Source organism: Sapajus apella, unplaced genomic scaffold, assembly GCF_009761245.1.
Source record: "Sapajus apella isolate SASKATOON/1434 unplaced genomic scaffold, GSC_monkey_1.0 scaffold1, whole genome shotgun sequence".
Classification (NCBI taxonomy): Eukaryota; Metazoa; Chordata; class Mammalia; order Primates; family Cebidae; genus Sapajus; species Sapajus apella.
In genome coordinates, this window is record NW_022436941.1 from 57,343,602 (window position 1) to 57,351,284 (window position 7,683).

The window sequence follows — 7,683 nt, forward strand, 5'->3', positions numbered from 1 at the left end:
TCAACCATTGTGGAAGACAGTGTAGCAATTCCTCAAGGATCTAGAACCAGAAATACCATTTGACCCAGCAATCCCATTACTGAGTATACACCCAAAGGATTATAAATCATTCTACTATAAAGATAAATGTACAGGTATGTTTATTGTGGCACTGTTCACAATAACAAAGACTTGGAACCAACCCAAATGCCCATCAGTGATAGACTGGATAAAGAAAATGTGGCATATATACACCATGGAATACTATGCAGCCATGAAAAAGGATGAGTTCATGTCTTCTGCAGGTACATGGATGAAGCTGGAAATCGTTATTCTCAGCAAACTAACACAAGAACAGAAAACAAAACACCACATGTTCTTACTCCTAAGTGGGAGTTGAACAATGAGAACACATGGACATAGGGAGAGAAACATCACACACCAGGGCCTGTTGTGGGGTGGGAGGGTAGGGAGGGATAGCATTAGGAGAAATACCTATTGTAGATGATGGGTGGATGGGTGCAGCATATCACCATGGCACACATGTACCTATGTAACAAACCTGAACGTTCTGCACATGTACCCCAGAACTTAAAGTATAATTAAAAATTAAAAACATTAGGAAAGAAACAAAAAAATGCTTCTAGTTTTTTAAATAAAATGTTCCTGATTTTTTCCTGATGTTTCTTCATGATTAGATTTAGTTTGTGTGTGTTCTGTTGGACAACTACTTAGGTGAGGTCATGTCCTTCTTAGGATATTGCACCAGAGGCACCCAATGTCTGTCTACATCTCCTTGATAATATTAATGATGATCACCTTTTCAATGTATTATCTGATTTCTCCACTGTATAGGAAAGAGGTCTGAGTTTGAAAGCCAGGATTTGTCAAACTACAAAGCACTGCTGGCTACCTCCTGTTGACTCATTCATCTGCCCTTACTGGGAACTTTAGTGGAGGCATTATGTGCTAGGGCTCTAAGTGAAGAGAGTTTTCTTTCTCATGAGACCAAGGCCTGGGTAGGGAGGTTACAGTCAAAGGATTTCTATAGCTTCTGAATTGTTTTCAAATCCTAACGATTGGCTTCTCACTATTCAGTTAAATAACTCTTAAGGGAAAACAATTCTATCAATTTTTTAAACCTCTCCCCTTTCTAACTCACAGTGCTTTTAGAGTCTCTGAACTTCTCCTCCTTAAAAGAAGTGTCTGCTTTGTTTGTTCAGACCTGGGGTGATTTGTTTCCATGCAGCAGGCAAATTGTTTTGTTCTAAGAATAAGTTTAAGGAGAAGCGAGCACAGGGTGGGCGGCAATCAGAGGGGTTTATGCAATGGTTGACTCCTCTTTCACATCATGGAGATCCCAGGGGCCTTAACAACTTGGTTCTAGTCCATGCTGACAGTGCTGGAGGTCACGTCTCCAATATCTTTTACTTAATCTTTTCCTGGGGATTCTTCCTGTCCCAGGAGGTAGTTGGAAAAACAGCAAACTTTAGTCAGGCTTTGCAGGTGGGTCTCTTGGCTCATGTGAAATCTGGATGTAATAGATTTAGGTAAACAACTGATCTTAAAACCAGTCCAATTGATGTTGAGTCAAAATTTATCCCAGGCCTCAAAGACCTTTAGAGGGAGTAAAGCCAAACTCCTTACCTGTAATTACATCCTGTTGATTTGTCTGAAGTTACTCCCCTTTGTCACTTCAGGTCTACACAAAGCTCCCGAGAGACAATGATGGGCATTGTTGGTTTGCACAGTGCTAATGGAAACGTGGGTGCAGAAAGGCAAACTTGTGGCCGGTGCATTTTATTGCAGGATACAAATCACACAGCCGAATCTGGCAACTATTATGAGGCTGAAATAAGCACATATAGTCACAGAACAAAGCAACCAAACTATGTGTTTAACATAATAATAATTACAAAAGCTCTGCAGGCATCGTGTTGAGCTATCTGCTGCCATGAGTCCCAAGGGCTTCCTTCAACCACGGAGAAACTGAAAAATGAACAGTGACAGGAAGCTTGGGTGGAGCGAGAGCTCAGCCATTAGTTTTCTTTTGTGTGTGAGCAATTGCTTTAAAGTTCAAGTGCAATATTCAGCGTATCATTTGTTGCCACAAATGATCCCTTGGATAGTTTACTATGAGCGCCAGCTTCTCTGGGGTACCTTCTGGGTTTTACAAGTGGTTCTATCAAACAATGATTATTCTTCAAAATATTATCCAGAGCGGCTCGTTTCATGACAGACATGTGGTTTGAGTTTTGTTGTAAATGCAGAACAAAGGGTCTGGGAGTGTTTCTTTTCATTATCTGAGCTGCGTGGCTCTAAGGAAACATCGGATAGTTCATTATTTAAATGAGAATATTTTCTTGCCTTTCATTTCATTTTCGGTTTTATTTCTGTATATCCATGACATTTTAGCAAGCAAGCTGCCTCCTCTAGAAGAGCCATCTGCTTTGCTTTTCAACTGTGAAACCATCTGAGAGAATGAATACCTTCTTTCTCACAGAAATACATGTGGGGTGAGGGGAATGGTGTTGTTAATTATATATATGATTATGCATGAATATATACATAGATAGGTATATATTTATGTGTATTTGTGTGTGTGTGTGTGTGTGTGGTGTGTGGTGTCTGTTTTTACTTTTTTTTCTCTTTTTTAAAAATACTAGAGCATAGATGTACAATCAAGGAACTTGGTCTCAATAAAACAACGAAGCAAAAATCTCCATCCCAACTTTCTCCCATGTCTCAAACCTTTCTCAGTGCAATAGGGTATGAGTTCCATGAGCATGGGGACTTCGGTCTGTACGTTCATTGGTATACTCCTGGTATATAGAAGAGTGTCTGGTATATAGTAGTTGCTAAAATAATAGTTGTTGGATGAAGTGGTGTGAATATCAGTATTCCTCCTCAGTAAATTCTGTGTGTTAGGCATGTAACAGTCGGAAATCACTCTTCCTTACTGTGAACGTGCCTGTCATTACTCCCACTCAGGCGTAGTTATAATCTTTTGCCTGGTGCTAACGTACTCTGTGCTAGGGTGATGGTTCGGGGCAGGACACTTTCTATGACTTGTGTTACATTTTCTTACTAGATGACAAAGCAAAGATGCCTTGAGGCCATTTCCTATGAGTTGTAAGGCATTACTGCCAACTCTCTAGGATGACTTAAATTATCACCGGTAAGCACACACTTTGGATCCTGGCCTCAGGACTTTTTCTAGATGAATATATTGATAGAAGAAATGGGACCCTATTATCTATTGAGATGACTAATAGTAAACCACTACTGTAATTCACAAAATCTGAAAAATACACTCCCGTGTATAAGTTAAAACGGCACAGCATAACTAGCCATGAAACAATAGCTATCAGACTAGCCTGATGTCTTGTAACTAGAAATGGATTACTTGATTGCAGCGAAGATTTCAGAAGAGGCCTGAAGCCAGGTCAGCTGGTTTTTGTGTTTCTATAGTGGGAAAGATTCATATTCACATATTTGACCTTGTGTGGCTACTCATAGAGTAACTGAGAGCAACAGACATTTTGTTCTTGATAGAGATACATGGAATACAAAGGAAGAGACTGGAGATCATCCCTGATGTCAGTAAAGTTTGTAGCGCCTGGACATGAGAGCTAGAAACATGTGACAATCATTTTTAGGAACTGTTCTATCATAAATTTTCAATAATTATTTACTACAGAACGGAATCCAGAATTATAAGCAAGTTTTGTAAAAATCTAAGCTAATTCTACCTACTCAGAATGAAGTCTCTTTGCCTTTCCACAGCCACCCTTTGCTGGAGCTGAGATGGAGAACACTCAGCATTCATTGAACACCCACACCTTGATTTCCCTACCACATTGCTTTGATGGGCATGCCATCATCTCTAGTGGTTGAAGTTCCAGGAAACGGGTTGATGATGCATTCCTCTTTGGACATATTAAATATGAGGCATTGATGGTGCAACTAAGGGGGAATTGTGCATTGAAGAGTTGGAGAGAGAGCTCAGCGCTCAAGAAAGAGGTCTAGCTGGACACTGAGATTTAAGAAGCTTTTACCTAATGATTGTATGTGAAGGTTTGAGGTAAATGAGATCATCGAAGGTGATTATGTACAGCAAGAAGAGACAAGGACACTGATTTCATAGGCTAGGCAGAGGAATCAGTACCAATGAAGGAGACCGTGAGACAATGATCAGAATAAGGAAGGAAACTGGTGTTATGAATAATTAAGCTAATATTTACTGGATGCCATTTCTGTGGGAGAGCTCTGTTTAAACATTGTGCATGAGGTAAATCATCTAATACAACAACCTTATACAATAAGTTCTATTATCTTCATTTTTAAGATAGGACACCGAGGCACAGAAAGTTCAAGAAAGTTGACTAAGACTACCAGCTAGAAGGTGGTAGGGTTGGAATTAAATTTATCTGATTCCAGAATCTGTACCCTGGTCTCTTCTACAATACCTTGGCAAAGGAAAAAAGAAAAAGAGTTTCAACCTTGAGAAAGTGACCCGCATTTGCACAATGCCATATGGTCCAGAGAAGTCAATGAAGATAATAAATGCAAGTGTCCACTGGGTATGAGGATTAGGAGGATACTATTAATCTTAACACAAGTTGTTTCAGTGGATTTGAGGCAGTAGAAGTTTGAAGCAAATGAGCTCCTAAGTATCACCTATATTACATCTATTTTAAAAAATTTATTTATCCAGGCCCTGGTTCCAGGACACATAAATAGGTTTTCAAAAAATAGTCATTCTCTGAACGTTGCAAGAGTAAAACTGAGCATGAGATGGCAGTTCTCCACATTAGCTTCCATTCTCCATTTCACTTCAGCTCTATAGAAATAGCCTGTGATGACAATTCAAAGCTGTATAGTTTGTGAGACAATCAGGGCATGTTTAGCCATTTTTGTTTATGTATGTGGGAAGTCATGAGGAGCTGTGCCTTTAAAGATGAGGGAAATGAGGCACAGAGAGGTTAACACTGCTGTTTGTGGAGGTGAGGGGTGGGGGAGGGGTATCACTTTGTGTTACTTCCGGGAGATTTGAAAGGCTTTTTACTCTTACTGAGACTAAAAATTCAATTCAACATTTAATGCTAGACTTTTAGCCCCTTTTATAGATTCTGGTGGAAAATAGATGGCTTACAGGATGGGAAAGAAAGAACTTCAAGACCCTCTTCCGCTTGTTTCTCCTAGGCTCAGGAAACTAAGAAGTCTCTGATTTCTGCAATTATCTCTACCTTAGTCCCACACAGGGACCTGGTGGGAGGTAACTGAATTATGGGGCTGGGTCTTCCCTGTGCTGTTCTCATGATAGTGAATAGGTCTCCCGATCTGATGGTTTTAAAAATGGGATTTTCCCTATACAAGCCCTCTTCTCTTGTCTGCCACCATGTGAGACGTGCCTTTCACCTTCCACCATGATTGTGAGGCTTCCTCAGCCACGTGGAGCTGTAAGTCTATTCAGCCTCTTTCCTTTATAAATTGTCCAGTCTCAGGTATGTCTTTATCAGCAGCATGAAAATGGACTAATACAAAGATCTTCTAGACCACGTTGGCAGCTACCACTGTAACTGGCCTGAAATATCTATATCTGTTCTTCTCTTATATTCAAGCCAATTTGAATGGAAAGAGATTTCTTTATTTCAGATATCCTTACTAATTAATGTTCTACAATAGCATAAACTTCTTGTGGTACAAATTCTTTTCATTTAAAAGTCACCAAGTGGCCGGACGCAGTGTCTCACCCCTATAATCCCAGCACTTTGGGAGGCCGAGGTGGGTGGATTACCTGAGATGAAGAGTTCGAGACCATCCTGGCCAACATAAGGAGCCATCATCTCTAATGTAAGTCACTGAATACTAACAGTTTATGTTTTTTTAGTCATACAGTTCAAATGTCTTCTACTAATTTTAAACAGCATCTGGATTTTAAAAGAGCAAAATTCAAAAGAAAACAGCTTGAAAACCTCCACTGGAAAAAACCTGTCCATTAAAAAACATAAGTCTAAAGTTCAATTCTCACCTGGTTCAAAAAAACATTTGAATTCACCATATCATGTGTGGGATTTTAGAATGGAGTAGGCAGAGAAACAAAGGGAAAACAGCAACATGTGTAAGTGATCACCAACAAAAAGCCCGTTTCCAACTAAAAAAACATGGCTTGTACGCAGGTCACAGAACAAATCAGACCAAACCAAAGTGCCAAGTCACAACTTAAAGAAAAAGAATCCATGAGGGACCTTCGTAAGCAGATGGATTAGAAAGGCTAAGTTTCACTCATGAAGACTTGAACCTAGGCTGTCTGAAATAGCAGTCAATAACATTAATAATCATCATAAGGCTCTGAAAACTACAGTTGGGGATTAGGCCAAATGGAGAAGCAGAGGACTGAACAAGAGAAGGGACTTTCCACAGAATTAATGAAAACAACAATCTGGTAATGAGGGGGTTCTTTCTGCTGGAGTGAAATTCCTCTACAGGGCTTTTCCTCTGTGGCTGCATTATTCTAGCAGTAGTTAGGAGTACATTCTGAAGAGAATAAAGCCAATTTACTATTAAATTTGCATTCGAAGACGGCAATAAGCAGGTAAGAAAAAAGTGTTTTGTAATTGAATCACATAAGACTACATGGAAAGAAGTCTGGCTTAGTGAATTAAACATTTTCATTGGTTATCTTCTTATAGTAGAGTGTTTCCCATTGAACACACCTTTATGAACTATCTTTTCTGAATAATGTAGCCAAGTTGTTCAAAATCAAGAATGTTAGCTTCCCTGGAATGCTTGTCCAATTTTTTTATTGCCTTTCAATTTTATCAGCTTGCCAGCACATAAGTAACCCACAAGTAGCCCACCAATAACCCAGGACACAAATCTGTCCAAAAACTGATCTGCTCTTTCTTCTATCTAAACAATAAGAGTTCTGGTAAGGATCACATACGTATTTAGTTACTGATATGTCCTTTGTTGTATGTCTTACAGGCTTCATCATAACCTCTATTAGATCAAATTATACGTGGTATGGAAGAGGAGAAAGAGTGTGGGATGCTGCCGTAATTAGCCTTGGGTAACCAGAGAGGAAGGAACAGAAAAAAAAAAAATCAACAAAAATAAATAGGGAGCTCTTACTCCATGTGAGACACTGCGTTAGACATGGTGGGCCATAGAAACAAGTTTAGGATCGAGTTCCTGTCGTTAGGAATCTCTCAGTCTATGTGGAGCTGATGGAAATACAGCATCATCACTTGAAGCCTGAATTTTGAACAAGTACGTTAACAAAAGGCCAAAGACGTATCACTAAGAACCCTGAATTAAGAAGTGGTATCCTTTGCGGTGAGCCGAGATCGCGCCATTGCACTCCAGCCTGGTAACAAGAGTGAAACTCTGTCTCAAAAAAAAAAAAAAGAAGTGGCATCCTTCCACTACTCTCAGCTGGAAAGAAATAAAATTTACGAGGGACACATGAGAATGTACTCAGATCTGGAAGAAAAAAAAAAAGCTAATATTTGATGAGTTCATACTAAGTGCCAGGCTCTGCATGCCTTACATGTAGCAACTCATTTAATCCTCATGATAACCTATAGTGATCATAGGTAACCTATTGCCATTTCTATTTCACAGATTTGGAAACTGAAGTGATGAGTTAAATAATGTGGCCAATCATGCAACTAATAAGCAGTAGATCTGGGATTATCT

At 39.5% G+C, this 7,683-nt stretch overlaps 1 long non-coding RNA gene across 1 annotated transcript; it reads left to right on the forward strand.

Moving 5' to 3' along the window:
* Nucleotides 1-5,523: 5,523 nt before the first annotated feature.
* Nucleotides 5,524-7,473, forward strand: LOC116550772. Its single transcript, XR_004268575.1, has 2 exons — nucleotides 5,524-7,305; nucleotides 7,397-7,473. It is a non-coding gene; the product is annotated as an uncharacterized LOC116550772 (long non-coding RNA).
* The last annotated feature ends 210 nt before the right edge of the window (nucleotides 7,474-7,683 follow it).